We start from the raw sequence: 18905 nt of genomic DNA on the forward strand, positions 1-18905 counted from the left end.
TGCAGGTTGCTACTACCCTTTTGTTTTTGCCTGCTCTCTTTATTTATTTTGTTTTATTTATTCTTTTTACATCCTTTTTCATTGGTCTTTTTCTTTACTCGAATTTACTTTTAATATTTTACTCAAATTCCAGTGATGCATCCAAATCTAAGGACCGGTACGGTTGGCCTAGTGGTAAGGCGTCCGCCCCGTGATCGGGAGGTCGTGGGTTCGAACCCCGGCCGGGGCATACCTGAGACTTTAAAATTGGCAATCTAGTGGCTGCTCCGCCTGGCGTCTGGCATTATGGGGTTAGTGCTAGGACTGGTTGGTCCGGTGTCAGAATAATGTGACTGGGTGAGACATGAAGCCTGTGCTGCGACTTCTGTCTTGTGTGTGGCGCACGTTATATGTCAAAGCAGCACCGCCCTGATATGGCCCTTCGTGGTCGGCTGGGCGTTAAGCAAACAAACAAACAAACAAACAAACAAACAAACAAACCCAAATCTAACTGTTTCCCATATCGGTAGGACAGGGTTGGTTTTGGCTGTGGCTGTTGACGTCCCTTTCCCCACTCCCTGGCCATTCGGTTTGCTCATTTCCAAAAATGAAACAATGCGCTTGGATCCACCGAAGCACAGTGGAGGATTTCTGTGACAAGTTCTGCACAGCGTCCTTCAGGGACTGATCAGTCGTCTTTGCTGTCAGAGCCTCGTCTTATGTAGCGATATTTAGACTGTCTAATGTACTTTGAATGGACAAGTACCATTCACCTTGTGTTCCTGATATTTAGACTGTATAATGTATTTTGAAGGGACAGTGTACCATTCGCCTTGTGTCCCAATATTAGACTGTTTACTGTATTGTGAAGGTATAGTGTACCATTCATCTCGTGTAGCGATATTTAGACTGTTTAATGTAATTTAGAGGTATTGTGTACCATTCGCATTGTGTCCCAATATTAGACCGTTTACTGTATTTTGAAGGTATAGTGTACCATTCGCCTTTTGTAGCGATATCTAGACGGTTTAATGTATGTTGAAGGTATAGTGTACCATTCGTCTGTTGTAGAGATAACTAGACTGTTTGATGTATTTTGAAGGTATAGTGTACCATTCGTCTCGTGTAGCGATATTTAGACTGTCTAATGTATTTCGAAGGTATACTGTACCATTCGTCCCGTGAAATGATATGTAGAAAGTGTAATATATTTTGAAGGTATTCTGTACCATTCGTCCCGTGAAACGATATGTAGAAAGTGTAACGTATTTTGAAGGTATACTGTACCATTCGTCCCGTGAAACGATATGTAGACTGTTCAATGTATTTTGAAGGTATACTCTACCATTCGTCCCGTGAAACGATATGTAGAAAGTGTAATGTATTTTGAAAGTATACTCTACCATTCGTCCCGTGAAACGGTATCAATCAATCAATCTTCTTCTTCTTCTTCTTCTTCTTCTTCTGCGTTCGTGGGCTGAAACTCCCACGTACACTCGTGTTTTTTGCACGAGTGGAATTTTACGTGTATGACCGTTTTTTACCCCGCCATTTAGGCAGCCATACGCAGTTTTCGGAGGAAGCATGCTGGGTATTTTCGTGTTTCTATAACCCACCGAACTCTGACATGGATTACAGGATCTTTTTCGTGCGCACTTGGTCTTGTGCTTGCGTGTACACACGGGGGTGTTCGGACACCGAGGAGAGTCTGCACACAAAGCTGACTCTGAGAAATAAATCTCTCGCCGAACGTGGGGACGAACTCACGCTGACAGCGGCCAACTGGATACAAATCCAGCGCGCTACCGACTGAGCTACATCCCCGCCCAATCAATCAATCAATATGAGGCTTATATCGCGCGTATTCCGTGGGTACAGTTCTAAGCGCAGGGATTTATCATTTTTTTATTTTTTTATTTTTATTTTATGCAATTTATATCGCGCACATATTCAAGGCGCAGGGATTTATTTATGCCGTGTGAGATGGAATTTTGTTACACAATACATCACGCATTCACATCGGCCAGCAGATCGCAGCCATTTCGGCGCATATCCTACTTTTCACGGCCTATTATTCCAAGTCACACGGGTATTTTGGTGGACAATTTTATCTATGCCTATACAATTTTGCCAGGAAAGACCCTTTTGTCAATCGTGGGATCTTTAACGTGCACACCCCAATGTAGTGTACACGAAGGGACCTCGGTTTTTCGTCTCATCCGAAAGACTAGCACTTGAACTCACCACCTAGGTTAGGAAAGGGGGGAGAAAATTGCTAACGCCCTGACCCAGGGTCAAACTCGCAACCTCTCGCTTCCGAGCGCAAGTGCGTTACCACTCGGCCACCCAGTCCTATTATATGTAGAAAGTGTAATGTATTTTGAAGGTATACTGTACCATTCGTCCCGTGAAACGATATGTAGAAAGTGTAATTTTTATGTGAAGGTATACCGTACCATTCGTCCCGTGAAACGATATGTAGACTGTTCAATGTATTTTGAAGGTACAGTGTACCATTTGTCTCGTGTAACAATATGCAGACTGTTCACTATATTATGAAGGGACAGGGACCATTCGCTTTGTGTACCGATATATAGACTGTTTAATGAATTTTGAAGGCATAAAGTAACATTCGTCTCGTGTAGCGATATGTAGACTGTTTATTGTATTTTGAAGGTATATTATACCATTCGTCTCGTGTCCCGATATGTAGACGGTTTTATGTATTTTGAAGGTATAGTGTACCATTCGTCTCGTGCAGCGATATGTAGACGGTTTAATGTATTTTGAAGGTATAGTGTACCATTCGTCTCGTGTCCCGATATGTAGACGGTTTACTGTATTTTGAAGGTATATTATACCAATGATTCGTCTCGTGTCCCGATATGTAGACGGTTTAATGTATTTTGAAGGTATATTATACCATTCGTCTCGTGAAGCGATATTTAGACTGTTTACTGTATTTCGAAGGTATAGTGTACCATGCGTCTGTTGTAGAGATATCTAGACTGTTTAATGTATATTGATGGCATAGTGTATCATACGTATCGTGTAGCAATATGCAGACTGTTGACTGTATTTTAAAGGGACAGGTACCATTCGTCTGTTGTAGAGATATCTAGACTGTTTAATGTATATTGATGGCATAATGTACCATACGTATCGTGTAGCAATATGCAGACTGTTGACTGTATTTTAAAGGGACAGATGTTTGATGTATTTTGCAGATATAGTGTACCATTCGTTCCGTGAAACGATATGTAGACTGTTCAATGTATTTCGACGGTACAGTGTACCATTTGTCTCTTGTAACAATATGCAGACTGTTTACTATATTACGAAGAGACAGGTACCATTCGCTTTGTGTAGCGAAATTTAGACTGTGTAATGTGCTTCGAAGGGATAGTGTACCATTCGTCTGTTGTAGCGATATCCAAACAGTAGACTGTTTAATGTCGTTTGAAGGTATACCGTATAGTGTACCATTCGTCTCGTGTCGCGATATCTAGACGGTTTAATGCATTTTGAAGGTATAGTTTACAATTCGTCGCGTGTAGCGATATCTAGACTGTTTAATATAGGTTGAAGGTATAGTGTCCCATTCGTCTCGTATAGAGATATATAGACTGTTTAATATACGTTATTTGTATTTTTTACAAAAAAATGACATTTTACACAGATTGAGACAGTCAGAGTTCCTGCGACACCGCGCTGTACTATTCGCTTTGTGTTCCAATGATTAGACTGTTCAGGCATGAACATTCTCCGTATTTTCCGTATTTTCCGTATTTTTGAAAAAAATAAACCGTATTTTTTTTTCCGTATTTTTACTTTTTTTTTATTTTTTGTTTTTTTGTTTTAATTTTTATTATTTTTTTTCCTAGTCATAGTTATAGTAAAATAGTTTTGGGGCCATGTTTGAATCCAATTTTAAGGCTCAGATAGCCCCAGATTGCACCAAATTGCACCCTTGAAAAAAACATTTTCCGGGGGAGCATGCCCCCGGACCCCCCTAGAAGTCTTGGCGCTTTGCGCCTGCGAAACTTGGCGCTGCGCGCCTCCGAAACTTGGCGCTACGCGCCTTCGAATTTTGTTTTCAGTATTTTTTTTTTCTTTCAGTTTTCATGCCTGACTGTTGAATGTATTTTAGCAGAGACGAAGAGCATCCTTTCAGTTGGACGCAAACCAACTATCAAGAGCAGGACTGCTTTCTGTGATGAGTTGAATTCGTTTGATGAATTTACTATCGGAAAAGGCACTATAGTGCCTATTGCGAAACTCATTCTTAAAAAATAAAAAAAAGTCGCGTGAGGCGAAAATACAACATTTAGTCAAGTAGCTGTCGAACTCACAGAATGAAACTGAACGCAATGCCATTTTGTCAGCAAGACCGTATACTCGTAGCATCGTCAGTCCACCGCTCATGGAAAAGGCAGTGAAATTGACAAGAAGAGCGGGGTAGTAGTTGCGCTAAGAAGGATAGCACGCTTTTCTGTACCTCTCTTTGTTTTAACTTTCTGAGCGTGTTTTAATCCAAACATATCATATCTATATGTTTTTGGAATCAGGAACCGACAAGGAATAAGATGAAAGTGTTTTTAAATTGATTTCGACAATTTAATTTTGATAATAATTTTTATATATTTAATTTTCAGAGCTTGTTTTTAATCCAAATATAACATATTTATATGTTTTTGGAATCAGAAAATGATGGAGAATACGATGAACGTAAATTTGGATCGTTTTATACATTTTTATATTTTTTTACAATTTTCAGATTTTTAATGACCAAAGTCATTAATTAATTTTTAAGCCACCAAGCTGAAATGCAATACCGAAGTCCAGGCTTCGTCGAAGATTACTTGACCAAAATTTCAACCAATTTGGTTGAAAAATGAGGGCGTGACAGTGCCGCCTCAACTTTCACGAAAAGCCGGATATGACGTCATCAAAGACATTTATCAAAAAAATGAAAAAAACGTCTGGGGATTTCATACCCAGGAACTCTCATGTCAAATTTCATAAAGATCGGTCTAGTAGTTTAGTCTGAATCGCTCTACACACACACAGAGACACACACACAGACACACACACACACACACGCACGCACGCACATACACCACGACCCTCGTCTCGATTCCCCCTCTACGTTAAAACATTTAGTCAAAACTTGACTAAATGTAAAAAACGTTGCATAAAGAACACCCAGGTTTTTATATTTAGTCAAGTTTTGACTAAATATTTTAACATCGAGGGGGAATCGAAACGAGGGTATGGTGTATGTGCGTCTGTCTGTGTGTGTGTGTGTGTGTGTAGAGCGATTCAGACTAAACTACTGGACCGATCTTTATGAAATTTGACATGAGAGTTCCTGGGTATGAAATCCCCGAACGTTTTTTTCTTTTTTTTGATAAATGTCTTTGATGACGTCATATCCGGCTTTTCGTGAAAGTTGAGGCGGCACTGTCACGCCCTCATTTTTCAACCAAATTGGTTGAAATTTTCGTCAAGTACTCTTCGACGAAGCCCGGGGTTCGGTATTGCATTTCAGCTTGGTGGCTTAAAAATTAATTAATGACTTTGGTCATTAAAAATCTGAAAATTGTAAAAAAAAATAAAAATTTATAAAACGATCCAAATTTACGTTTATCTTATTCTCCATCACTTGCCGATTCCAAAAACATATAAATATGTTATATTCGGATTAAAAACAAGCTCTGAAAATTAAATATATAAAAATTATTATCAAATTTTTTTCCCCGAAATCAATTTAAAAACACTTTCATCTTATTCCTTGTCGGTTCCTGATTCCAAAAATATATAGATATGATATGTTTGGATTAAAAACACGCTCAGAAAGTTAAAACGAAGAGAGGTACAGAAAAGCGTGCTATCCTTCTCAGCGCAACGAATACCCCGCTCTTCTTGTCCATTCCACGTGCACTGCCTTTGCCACGGGCGGTGGAGTGACGATGCTACGAGTATACGGTCTTGCTGCGTTGCGTTGCGTTCAGTTTCATTCTGTGAGTTCGACAGCTACTTGACTAAATATTGTATTTTCGCCTTACGCGACTTGTTCATTTTTGGTATGTGACCAAGTAAAGGGATGGTCTTTTCCCGTGAAAAAGCCTTACCAGATATGAGACAGTGAGACAGTGTTTTTCATGAAGTGGACTGGGCCTTTAAATATCGTTACCAAGCTAAGCGGCAACGTGTTCATTATATTTAGTCAAGTTTTGACTAAATATTTTAACATCGAGGGGGAATCGAAACGAGGGTCGTGGTGTATGTGCGTGTGTGTGTGTGTCTGTGTTTGTGTGTGTGTAGAGCGATTCAGACTAAACTACTGGACCGATCTTTATGAAATTTGACATGAGAGTTCCTGGGTATGAAATCCCCGAACGTTTTTTTTTCTTTTTTTGATAAATGTCTTTGATGACGTCATATCCGGCTTTTCGTGAAAGTTGAGGCGGCACTGTCACGCCCTCATTTTTCAACCAAATTGGTTCAAATTTTGGTCAAGTAATCTTCGACGAAGCCCGGACTTCGGTATTGCATTTCAGCTTGGTGGCTTAAAAATTAATTAATGACTTTGGTCATTAAAAATCTGAAAATTGTAAAAAAAAATAAAAATTTATAAAACGATCCCAATTTACGTTTATCTTATTCTCCATCATTTGCTGATTCCAAAAACATATAAATATGTTATATTCGGATTAAAAACAAGCTCTGAAAATTAAATATATAAAAATTATTATCAAAATTAAATTGTCCAAATCAATTTAAAAACACTTTCATCTTATTCCTTGTCGGTTCCTGATTCCAAAAACATATAGATATGATATGTTTGGATTAAAAACACGCTCAGAAAGTTAAAACAAAGAGAGGTACAGAAAAGCGTGCTATCCTTCTTAGCGCAACTACTACCCCGCTCTTCTTGTCAATTTCACTGCCTTTGCCATGAGCGGTGGCCTGACGATGCTACGAGTAAAATGGCATTGCGTTCAGTTTCATTCTGTGAGTTCGACAGCTACTTGACTAAATATTGTATTTTCGCCTTACGCGACTTGTTTATATACATCCAACAGCCAAAAGGTCTCGAGAACACAACAGAGACCAGACTTAGTCTTTGGTCCAGTCTCACGGCCTGCGTCTAAGCTTGGTGTTCTCGTGGTAAACCAAAAATAGCAGCAACACTACCACCACCATCACAAACAAACAAACAACAACAACAACAACAGCAACAGCAACAACAACAACAACCAGCAACAACAACAACAACAACAACCAGCAACAGCAGTAACGGCAGAGTATTACAGAAATCCCAGACAGTCAAACTCTATCAAACCCTTACAAGTGGTAAACCTTACCTCAAAATCTTCTACAACTCAAACCTTGGTATTGTTTCGCTCAAACGGTGAACATTCTGTGCGGTTGAAAACTTGGGTTGTATTCCTTCGGCACAGCATAATCAAACTGATTTATGTGATAAGTTTCCTGTTGGGGTTACTGCGCAGTTGAAGCGTTGGGGTTACTGCTCAGTTGAAGCAAGGCGTTGCGAAATGCCGTGACAATGCACGTCTAGGTTCTGTTGCATGCACTGTACATTGGGCTGCACAAAACAAACAGGCCAGCCAACTTAGCCGCTGTTCACTGTACCGTGACACCTACACCGCACCCAACCCTGAGCAGCGCTCTTACCTCGTTTTCAACGTCTCATCCTGTTGATTTACGTATGATCGAAACTGAGGTCTTATCTTAGCGCTGATGAAGGGGGTGACAATTTAAGCAAGAATCTCAGGTTGTGCGTGTGTCAGTGTTTGTGTGTGTGTGTGTGTGTGTATGTGTGTGTGCAATCTCTCTCTCTCTCTCTCTCTCTCTCTCTCTCTCTCTCTCTCTCTCTCTCTCTTATTAGACGAGAATGTTTGTTTGAGGTAAACTGTAAATCAATATGTTGAGTTTAAACAGTGTTTTGGCACGCACACACGTTGTTGTTTGTTCCTCTCACCTTTTGTACAGATCATTTTGACCTCCCGCCGCGTCGCCTCTCCACCCGGTTGTATAGAGGTCTATGGCCTTCGTACAATAAACCATTCGGTGTTCAGTGCTCTCTCTCTCTCTCTCTCTCTCTCTCTCTCTCTCTCTCTCTCTCTCTCTCTCTCTCTCTCTCTCTCTCTCTCAACCTTTTATCCAACGTAACATTTGTTTCCTCTTTGTTCTGTGTTCTCATGATTGTTTGTTTGCTTGTCTTTCTTTGTTATTTTTTCTCGTGTTTATGTTGTTGTTGTACATGTTTGTCGTTTCCCCCCATTATTGTGATGCCTGCGCAGAGAAGAGAATATAACCGACACTGGTACCTACCGATCTTCTACCAGTCAGACATGAATACCGGTGGAAAACAAAAATTACCGGACCAGTGGCGGATTTAGGTGTGTGTGTGTGTGTGGGGGGGGGGGGGGGGGGGGGGGCTGAGGGGGCCCGGGCACCCCCTTCAGGGAAAAAAAGAGAGAGAGCGAGAGAGAGAGAGAGAGAGAGAGACAGAGAGAGAGAGAGAGAGAGAGAGAGAGAGAGAGAGAGAGAGAGAGAGAGAGAGAGAGAGAGATGATTAAATGACAGTTTCTGAGCTCAGGTGGCCCTAGATTGCAGCATTGTGCTTCCTTGAAACAAAAATTCCGGGGGGAGGGGGGGGCATGCCCCCGGACCCCCTAGCATGTTTGGGCGCTTCGCGCCCTCAATTAAGGCGCTTTGCGCCCTCAATTCAGGCGCAAGTGTGTTCAATAAAGTTTGGGTGGGCCCCTTCCTTAAGATCCTGGATCCGCCCTTCCGGGCTAACAAATACCGGGCGGTAGTTAAACGATAGTTTCACTTTGTCGGACACAATTTTACAGAATGGTCATGTATTCGTCACCTGGTGTCGAGGCTAGCAGCAGCATTTGTTGACAAAATGCAGTACTCACTGAAATGAACATTGGGGAAAAAACTATTTCTTGTGCACCTGATACACTCTATACAAAAATATACAACAGTTCACTGGCACAAACCGATGCACCATTGCATACACAGTCTTCAATAAAACCATGACTCCTCGTTCGCATACGTGTCAAGTCGTTTTAATTCCCCGTTCCTGCCTCGTCCCGAAAACAGCACAAGACCAAAATAAAATGTTCACACGACAAATACGATCATAATGTACAGTACATGTACATCATGCTCTATCCATGATATAACTGAACCGTACGAAGCAACATTTAGTTAATCGACATTTAAGTAACGATAGTGCATGTGAATGAGGCACTGGTGCAGAAACTTTATTTCTTTGAATGCCCAACTTATTTGAAAGAACGCAGGGATACCATTCATAGCCTTCAGAGTCCTTTTTGAATACTGTTATATTATTAGAAGGGGATATGAATGCAAGTGAGCTTGAAAACATTAAGGCAAAAAAAAAAAAGGTCTGTTTACGGTAACATAGGCCAAAAAAATATGGTCGGTAGGTCGGGATTTTTTTATTTTTTTTTCCCAAAAAAACATATTTTTACGTTATTGTTTTTTTGTTTTGTTTTTTTTTCCCAAAAAAAAAGTCTAGGGTCGCGCAAAAAAAAAATAGGGTCGGTCGGGTTACCGTAAACAGACTATTTTTTTGTTGGCCTAATGTATTCAAAACCGTTCAGGAATTTGTAAGACTAACTGGCGGGTTTGGACAGAATGAGACAAACACAGAATATACACTCTATCTCTCTACCCCCCAACCCCACCCCCCCAAAACCCCCCCCCACCCCCCCCCCCCCCCCGCTCTCGGTCTGAATACATGTCCCCTAATCCGTTTTCCTTGGTCGGTTGTTATTCTTTAAGCATACTCTGGTTAGACGTGTATATGTGTGTTAACTTTTTAAATATTTTTCCCTTCTCTGTTGTTGTTGTTGTGTTTTTTCCCCTTCTAAATTTGGATGACATCTTGTGTTACAATGACTGACTGTTTTGGCACATTGTGTAAGTACTTGACTGTCTGCCATGTTCCTATCTATCATTGTAAGTTTGTGTTGAAGACATCGCCACAAGCTGTGGACTTGTTGTTGTTTTCACTTCATGTCAATGTAAACTTCATGAACATATGAAATACATGAATAACACATTGTTTTAAATCAACAGTACGAAGCACATTCTTTGATCATCTCTCATATTATATCTGCGCTGAGTCAGTCACAGCTCCGCTTACCTCTGCCAACAATCTCATACCGTACTGTACCGGTAGCTCAGTTGGTAGAGCACTGGACTTGTGATCGAAAGGTCGCAGGTTCGAACTTGGGCCGGGACGGACACGGGTCAACTTTATGTGCAGACCCAGAGACGGAAGCCATGTCCCACCCCCGTGTCATCACAATGGCACGTAAAAGACCTTGGTCATTCTGCCATAAGTGCAGGTGGCTGAATACACCTAAACACGCAGACACCTGGGTAGCGCGACTCCGTTGCTGCTAGCTTTCCACTGGGAGGAAGCGACCCGAATTTCCCAGCGATGGGACAATAAAGTAATGAGAATGAGAGAGAGAGAGAATGAATAGCGTCAATACAACCAATCACAATGTCCAGAATAGAATTGTATCTCATTGGTCAAGCACATCACAATCTCAAGTTACAGTCAATGGCTGATCCCGATCTTTAACCAAAGGTACCACTTGATATCCAGTTATACTGCCGTTGCAACACTGTGTAACACATGTAACCCAAATACAACATGTGTCCGTACATAACCGTTTCTTGTATTTTAACACAGCTTCGACCCCTGTTGATTTTAATCAACCCATTTTCTTGTGTTCGCTGGGAACGGTTCGGGAATTTCCGATGATAATAAAAGTGCAAACAGTAAAGGCTGCAGAGTACACCATCATCATTCTTGAGAAAAACGCGCGGCGCTGTTCTGTGCCATTTGCCCTGTACAGTTTCGGGCAGAGAGTGTCAATAGAAGTAGTTTATCTCTCACAGACAACTTTGGATAGGTTATTTGGCTACAGCCGAATTGTGCGTTGAGAAAAGAGCGATGCACGAGTGAAAATCGAGTGTGTGTGTGTGTGTGTGTGTGTGTGTGTGTGTGTGTGTGTGTGTGTGTGTGTGTGTGTGTGTGTGTGCGAGGCTGACGCTAAGTACCGGCATGTCCGTATGAGAGGGCCTTAGGTACCGTGCATAGACCTTGGCTGCACTAGGTACCGCGCTAAGTACCTGCGATGTTAAAACCCATGTACATAATACTTTTGTGTGTTGTTTATGCTGTTTATATGTAGGCATGTTAGTTTGAACTACGATCCTTTATTTTCGTAAATAAGGCTCATCATTTTGTCAAGTAGTAGCGGTTTGAATTTCAACGGTACTTAACGTATGAAATATACGTACAGAACCAACTTTTTACACACAACCTAAAAGTTCTCACTGCAGATTTAAAAATAACAGCAATCGTTCTCTTTTATCTCAAGCATCATTGACAGCAAATAACTGAGTAGAAACATAGCCCTAATTGGGAGTAGTCGGGTGTTTTGACCAACGGTACTTAGTGCTTTCTGTACGGACATAGCGGTACTTAGTGCTTTCCGTACGGACATAGCGGTACTTAACGTCGCCTGCGGTTCCAAGGTTTTATTACACAGAATTAGAGATGTTGGTAGCCATATTATTTCGACCTGTATATATCGGGACAGCACATTCAATTCAGACATCCATAGACAGACAGTTTGAACTACGATCCTTTATTTTTGTAAATAAGGCTCATCATTTTGTCAAGTAGTAGCGGTTTGAGATTCAAAGGTACTTAACGTATGGAATATACGTACAGAACCAACTTTTTACACACAACCTAAAAGTTCTCACTGCAGATTTAAAAATAACAGCAATCGTTCTCTTGTGTCTCAAGCATCATTGACAGTAAATAACTGAGTAGAAACAATCTTTTACAAAGAATGACCAATAGTGAAGTGAATAGTAAACATTATACAGGCCTAAAAACAAACTTTATTAGACATCTCTCTCTCTCTCTCTCTCTCTCTCTCTCTCTCTCTCTCTCTCTCTCTCTCTCTCTCTCTCTCTCTCTCTCTCTCTCTCTCTCTCTCTCTCTCTCTCTCTCGGTTGTATGTATATATTAGGCAGCATTGATGTGCAAGATTATTGATAGAGGAACTTGGAACAAACCACTGTGTATTTTGCATACGTTTAAATATCATGTTTTCTATTTTTTTCCTGTGATTTATGTGTACCCCCCCCCCCCCCCCATTGAAAGGGGCTGTAGGCCCATATTCAATTAAACTGTGTCAGTCTCTCTCTCTCTCTCTCTCTCTCTCTCTCTCTCTCTCTCTCTCTCTCTCTCTCTCTCTCTCTCTCTCTCTCTCTCTCCCTATCTATCTCTCTCTCTCTCTTTTCCATAATATATTTATAGTATTCTCTCACTCCTTTATTTATTTATATATGGGAGATTTATATAGCGCTTGACGTTCTCTAAGCGCTTTACATATTCTCTCTCTTTCTCTCTCTCTCTCTCTCTCTCTCTCTCTCTCTCTCTCTCTCTCTCTCTCTTTCTCTCTCTCTATTTCTCCCTCTCGCTCTTTCTTTTATATCTCTCTCGCTCTCTCTCTCTCTATTACATAATATATATTTATAGTATTCTCTCCTCACTTTTTCCGTCTCTAGCTCACGTTCCCTCCCCCCCCCCCCCCCCTACCTCTACCTCCCTTATCTCATAATAAGCGTGCGCGCGCAACGACAGTAAGAGAGAGAGGCACAGAGAGATAATATCGTATTCTAAATTTATTGATAGAGGAGAGAAATGTATTATAAAATAAGAGAGAGAGGTAGGAGGGGGGGGGGAGAAAGAGAGATACAGAGAGCGTGAGGGGAGAAGGAATACTATTAGTATCACTATCAATAAATTATGAGAGAGAGAGAGAGATAGAGATAGAGAGAGAGAGAGAGAGGGGGAGAGGGAGAGAGAGAACAAGAACAAGAACAAGAACAAATCTTTAATTGTCTAAGGCCACAGCCCCTTACAATAGTGGTTAAAATAACAGCAATAGTATCTGCACAGTTATAAATTATAGTCACGCATAAAATTCAACAAATACATTAAGACCCTGATGACATGTCACTGAACCTGATTTCTAAGGGTTCGTCTCTTCTGTAACATGAAGAACACAAATCTGCTGAAGCTGTTCATCAAATTATCCTCATTACTGCCACAGAAATACACAAGTTGTTGTTGCAGCGTCTTAGAGTTCGAGATTGTCAAATACTTTGCTCGAAGGTCTTGATAAAAGGGACATAAAAATACAACATGGTGTTCATCTTCTTTATCAGCTGTACAGAGAGGACAGTTTCTTGTCGTTTGGTTTGGTGCGTACCGAAACTTGTGAGCGTTGATTTCGGATACTCCTGCGCAGAAACGAGTAAGAGCAACTCTGTACTTAATATCTTCGATTAATTCAATGTATTTCTCTTTTTCCAAACATGTTTTGTAACAATTATAAATGTCGAAACGTTCAATGCATTCTAAACAGGAGAGAGAGAGAGAGAGAGAGAGAGAGAGAGAGAGAGAGAGAGAGAGAGAGAGAGAGAGAGAGAGAGACAGAGACAGAGAGAGAGAGAGAGAGAGAGAGGGAGGGAGGGAGAGGGAGGCAGAGGGAGAGAGAGAGAGAGGGAGTTGGAGAGAGAGAGAGAGGGAGGGAGAGAGAGAGAGAGAGAGAGAGAGAACAAGAACAAGAACAAGAACAAGAACAAATATTTAATTGTCTAAGGCCACAGCCCCTTACAATAGTGGTTACAATAACAGCAATAGTATCTGTACAGTTATACATTATAGTCACGCATAAAATTCAACAAATACATTAAAACCCTGATGACATGTCACTGAACCTGATTTATAAGGGTTCGTCTCTTCTGTAACATGAAGAACACAAATCTGCTGAAGCTGTTCATCACATTATCCTCATTACTGCCACAGAAATACACAAGTTGTTGTTGCAGCGTCTTAGAGTTCGAGATTTTTAAATACTTTGCTCGAAGGTCTTGATAAAAAGGACATAAAAATACAACATGGTGTTCATCTTCTTTATCAGCTGTACAGAGAGGACAGTTTCTTGTCGTTTGGTTTGGTGCGTACCGAAACTTGTGAGCGTTGATTTCGGATACTCCTGCGCGGAAACGAGTAAGAGCAACTCTGTACTTAATATCTTTGATTAATTCAATGTATTTCTCTTTTTCCAAACATGTTTTGTAACAATTATAAATGTCGAAACGTTCACTGCATTCTAAAAAGGAGAACCATTCTTGACAAAAACAATCTTGTAAACGTCTTTTAAACTCTTGTAAGAACCACTTCTCATTCCCAACCATTCCGTACATCCACACAGCAGCAAAACCATTACAACATAAAAGACTCTGCACATGTGAGACCCAATTTGTGTGGCCCTTCGATGCCAAATTACATAAAGCTTTATATGCAATCTTTGAATATCTTGAATCAGGTTGCTTCAGCAGTGTAAACCAGTATTTCACACATCTGACTGCAGAGTTAATATACAGCGGATGTCTTCCCAATTCACCATACACAATGTTGTTTGGAGTTCGAATTGTCACTTTCAGAAACTTTTTACACGCAAACAGGTGGACCCTTTCCACAGAGTCATACTTTCCATATCCCCATAGCTCTGAACCATACAAGAGCATAGGGGCGATCCGTGCGTCAAACAGTTTGAAAAACACCTTTGTCGAATGGCAGCCAAGTCCGGGACGCCTAGAATGATGCACTCGAACTGCCTGAATCTGTGTTGCCTTTCTCATTGCAACTTGGCTGCATGATCACATGCCTGTATTTGTCATGTAAATTCTTACAACCCCGGATACAAAAACAAAACCAGAAAATGACGCCACAGTTTAAACAACAAAAGCATGGCTTTAATTTAAAATAGCAGCATTAACACCTAAATGTTTGTTATAATGCAGTAAAATGATTACATATCTGATTATTCTTATTCACCTATTTCGTCTCCTCTACCCCTGTGCGTGTGTTGTATGTGCCTCTTGTTTTATGGACTGGGCAAAGGAGCTGCGCCTTCGGCTATCAGTGTGACTGACTTTTAGGGTTTAACGTCCTCTTAGACCAACTGGTCTATATTGGGACAGGTATTGGTAATACGTTGAAGTTATGGTGTGATACTTTGATTCGAACAAGCCCGCTGTGGCTGTCTTCTTCGACACATCAGCATTGGGTTTGTCTCGTCAAAGTATCGAAATACGATCATTATAATCGGAGACGAGAGATAATGCATGCGTGTCTTCGTGTTTTCCAAGCCCTGAGTCTTTCGCTGTGAACGTGGGATTTTTTCGTGCGCAAGTGTTCACACGGGGGTGTTCGGACACCGAAGAGAGTCTGCACAAAGTTGACTCCGAGAAATAAATCTCTCGCCGAACGTGGGGACCGAACCCACGCTGATAGCGACCAACTGGCTACAAAGCCAGCGCGCTACCAACTGAGCTACCTCCCCGCCGCTCTATCAGTGTCAAGTTACCTAAAGGCAGAGGGGAAGTGTTTAATTAACCGTATCAAGCACGCTATGTCGTGCATTCCGAACGCGTGTACTGGAGTGACTGCGCCTGAACTGATGGTTGTTTCATCGAACACTGTATAGTGTCTATTTACAGTTAAGAGAAGTACGCCTTCTTTTGGTTTAAATACATATCCAACAGTCCGAATTACAATAGAAAGGGCAAGATGAAGAAACACAAAAGCACGAGGCTCAAATAAGTGCTACCAAAATTAAACAGAAACGTCTCTGGCGAACGTTTTAAACAGTATAAGACAATATAAGCATAATATTATGTATACAGAATGCTATACAGTCACGCAGTCCTTCTGTTTTACTGTCCGTACTCAGATAACGGATGTTTTAGAGTCAAATGAGCTGAATCTGTGCGTATGCCTTCAAAGATGGCTTCACACGATTGTAACTAAAACTTATATTCGTTGTCCTACTATTATCCCGCCAGGCACTCCTTTCAATACTTTTCTTCATATACCACCAATAGTATTATGCTTTTAGATATCGTTGTTAAATGATGTATTTTGATGCTGTTACCGCTGTCTGTCTCTGTCTTTAGATCTCTCCCTCTCTCTCTCCCTCTCTTTCTCCTCCTGTCAGTCTTTATTTATCTGTTTCCGCGTCGGTCTCTCCGTCTGTCCCTATCTCTGTCTGTCTCTATTTGTCTGGTTTAATGCAAGCAATGATAAGTGTATAGCCTTATCTATACATATATAATTAATATATATCATAGATTATATAATGGTATGATACATGAAGATTGTATAGGGACTTCTGCTACACTTATGGTGTAAAACACATGGGATGAATCATGCTGTGTTGCTTGAAAGTACAGACTCGAACATCAAAGCATTTGGTGTCACTCGGTTCAAAATATTAAAATGTATGGTTAGTGCACGTCCAATTTAATTGTGATTAGGCTACACAGCCATAGTATATAGGTTGTGTATATGTAACATGGTGTAATCGGCGTACCGTTTCCGCACAGTCTTCGACTCGACGACTCCATAACCCCACATACACGTGAACATCAAAAGATCTCCCAAACTTCTTTGAATATTTTAATCAAAATGTTTGTAGTACATACTCAGAAGACGACCCTTCAACTCTGTTCAAACAATTCAGGGTGTTTCCGCTAAACATCTGTCTGTAAATCAAGTTCTTAGTTGAAGTTAAACAAAATGATCCTTACATAGCCCGTAAAAGCCCGCGAGGTAAAGGCAGACAAAAACAGTTGTGAGCGCAATCTATAATTGTAACCCGTTATGGCGTAGTTGGTATGTCGTTCGCCTGTGGTCTCCAAGGTTGCCGTGGGTTAAAATCTCATGTTATTTTTTGTGTGTGAAATGTGACGCAGGGATCCCTTTGAACCCATTCCTCTTGTTTTATGATTGTTGGTTAATCATCTTTTATAGTTCATGTTACAAACTTCTTTAATTTGGCAGGTGTTTTTATTTTTTACTTTTGTATTTATTTTTGGGGTCTTCTTTTACTTCATTCCAGGGGTGGGGTAATAAGCGGGCGGTTTAATGATCCTTATGGTCCCGCCTTTGTTTATTTTCGGAGGAGTGGGGGTGGGGGGGTGCTGCAGGTTATCTAACTCACTAGGCACGACTGTTTCGCTAAATGGAGCAGCAGCGTCAGTGGGGAACAGGGCACGAGACTGTAGAGTTATGGACCCTCGTGTACAATCAGTGAGAGCCATAGTGAAACACAATATTACACATTTATGAACAACACATATTAATTACTTCACGCCATTACCTCAGTTATTCCCATAGTAGCAGAAACATTTTTTGAACATTGTCAAATATACGTCAGGGCTAATAGTCTCGGGTGCTGTTTTACTTCACAGTTATTTTTCAAGGTTGTCAGTAATATCAGAATCAGTAAATATCACACACTTGAATGTTGTCCAAGAGCTTCAAGGCATAGTCACTGATGTCATTACTTCAGTTATTGTCAAGATTGTGGGTCATGAGAACTTAATTATAATATTAATAGTTTTATGATAATAATAAAATTAAACAGCAACAAAAAAATATGAAAAAAGTTATGTGTATAGTACTTGTCTTACATTATGATAGTCCTGATTTTGTGATAAATCGCCAATTTGCAAGTGCTCTACACAAGGCTAGATGTTATTAGAGGTCAAGGAGGTCAAATATCACGAAAAGGCGAAGCAACCAGAGCATCGGTGGCTGGCAGAGGAACCTCCCTCCGATTGGGCCACCAGAAGTAGAGGTGAAAGGAGAGGCTGGTGCAGCGGGGTGCCCGAGCCTCAGAAGGATAGTTGGCGATGCAGCAAGGCCATTGATATCAGCGTGAACTTGTTATCATCCGGTGCCGTTATCGGGTTACAGCCGTAGCCCTTTCGCCGTGGCTTCGCCGAGCAGTGGTCAGATGCTGACCACCGGTTCCAGGGTTCGCGGCGCCACAGGACCATGTTTTCAGCGTTCCTTTTCGTGTTGGGATCAAGTTACCGTGCCCTGCCCAAGAACGCTAGCATTGAAGAAGGGAGAGAAAAGTTCTACCTCGAAACCCATCTTCGGTTTATGTAAACGACTAGGGCTCCTTGCATTAGGAAGTATTCGGATTCTAAATGTTTATTATTATTATCACTAGCAATACTCGTGCTCCTCACGGGATGTAACAAATGTTTTATGATTTTCATTAATCACTGATGGTGTGGATATTAAAGTGTCTATGCGAATCCATCCCATGATCAATTGCTATTATTGTTGCAATGGTCGACTTATCTTGTCTGAATCATGACTGATTTATCATTGTATTCATAGCTTCAAAGCGATGGTGATTGGAGTAGATTACCTCCCCTGATCAGCGAAGCCTTAATTAACTATCAGTCATATGATAACCACACATATGATGGTAAAAACCCTTATAACTTTGGAACCAGCCAACCATTTTTTTTTAATGAAATTAAACATGAAGACGCAGGCCATTAGTCCCTTCAACTTAAGTGGGAAAAAAAGAAGAAAAAAATCAACTCGATTTTCTGCGAAAAACATTTCGCTGTGATTTTGTAATTTGTAACTGCTATTTTGTAGACCCTTCCTCGGAGTATGTAATAAAAATAGGTTTCATTGAAATATTCCCAGAACTTTGGGAGATATGGATGTTTATGCATTGGAGAATCAAGCACTAAAACCCTTATAACTTTGGAACCAGCCAACCATGTTTTATGAAATTGAACATGAAGACGCAGCACATTAGTCCCTTCAACTTAAACAAATTAACTCGAATTTGTGAAACATTTCTCGCTGTGACTTGGTATTTTGTACTGCTATTGTGTAGACCCTTCCTCCGAGTATGTAATGAAAAACGTTTCAT

At 40.8% G+C, this 18905-nt stretch overlaps 1 protein-coding gene across 3 annotated transcripts in view; it reads right to left on the reverse strand.

Annotated features, from left to right (window-relative positions):
* Positions 1-7611, reverse strand: part of LOC138961725 (uncharacterized) — a 51159-nt gene extending 43548 nt beyond the window's left edge. Inside the window, exon 1 of one of the 3 annotated variants that reach the window (XR_011454291.1) lies at positions 7350-7611. The gene's annotated coding sequence lies outside the window, so the exon portion shown is untranslated. The remainder of the gene's footprint in view (positions 1-7349) is intronic. The other 2 variants (XM_070333398.1, XM_070333397.1) reach the window with 2 other exon arrangements.
* Positions 7612-18905: the final 11294 nt, after the last annotated feature.

The sequence above is a fragment of the Littorina saxatilis genome, linkage group LG3 (assembly GCF_037325665.1).
Source record: "Littorina saxatilis isolate snail1 linkage group LG3, US_GU_Lsax_2.0, whole genome shotgun sequence".
In the NCBI taxonomy this organism is placed as follows: Eukaryota; Metazoa; Mollusca; class Gastropoda; order Littorinimorpha; family Littorinidae; genus Littorina; species Littorina saxatilis.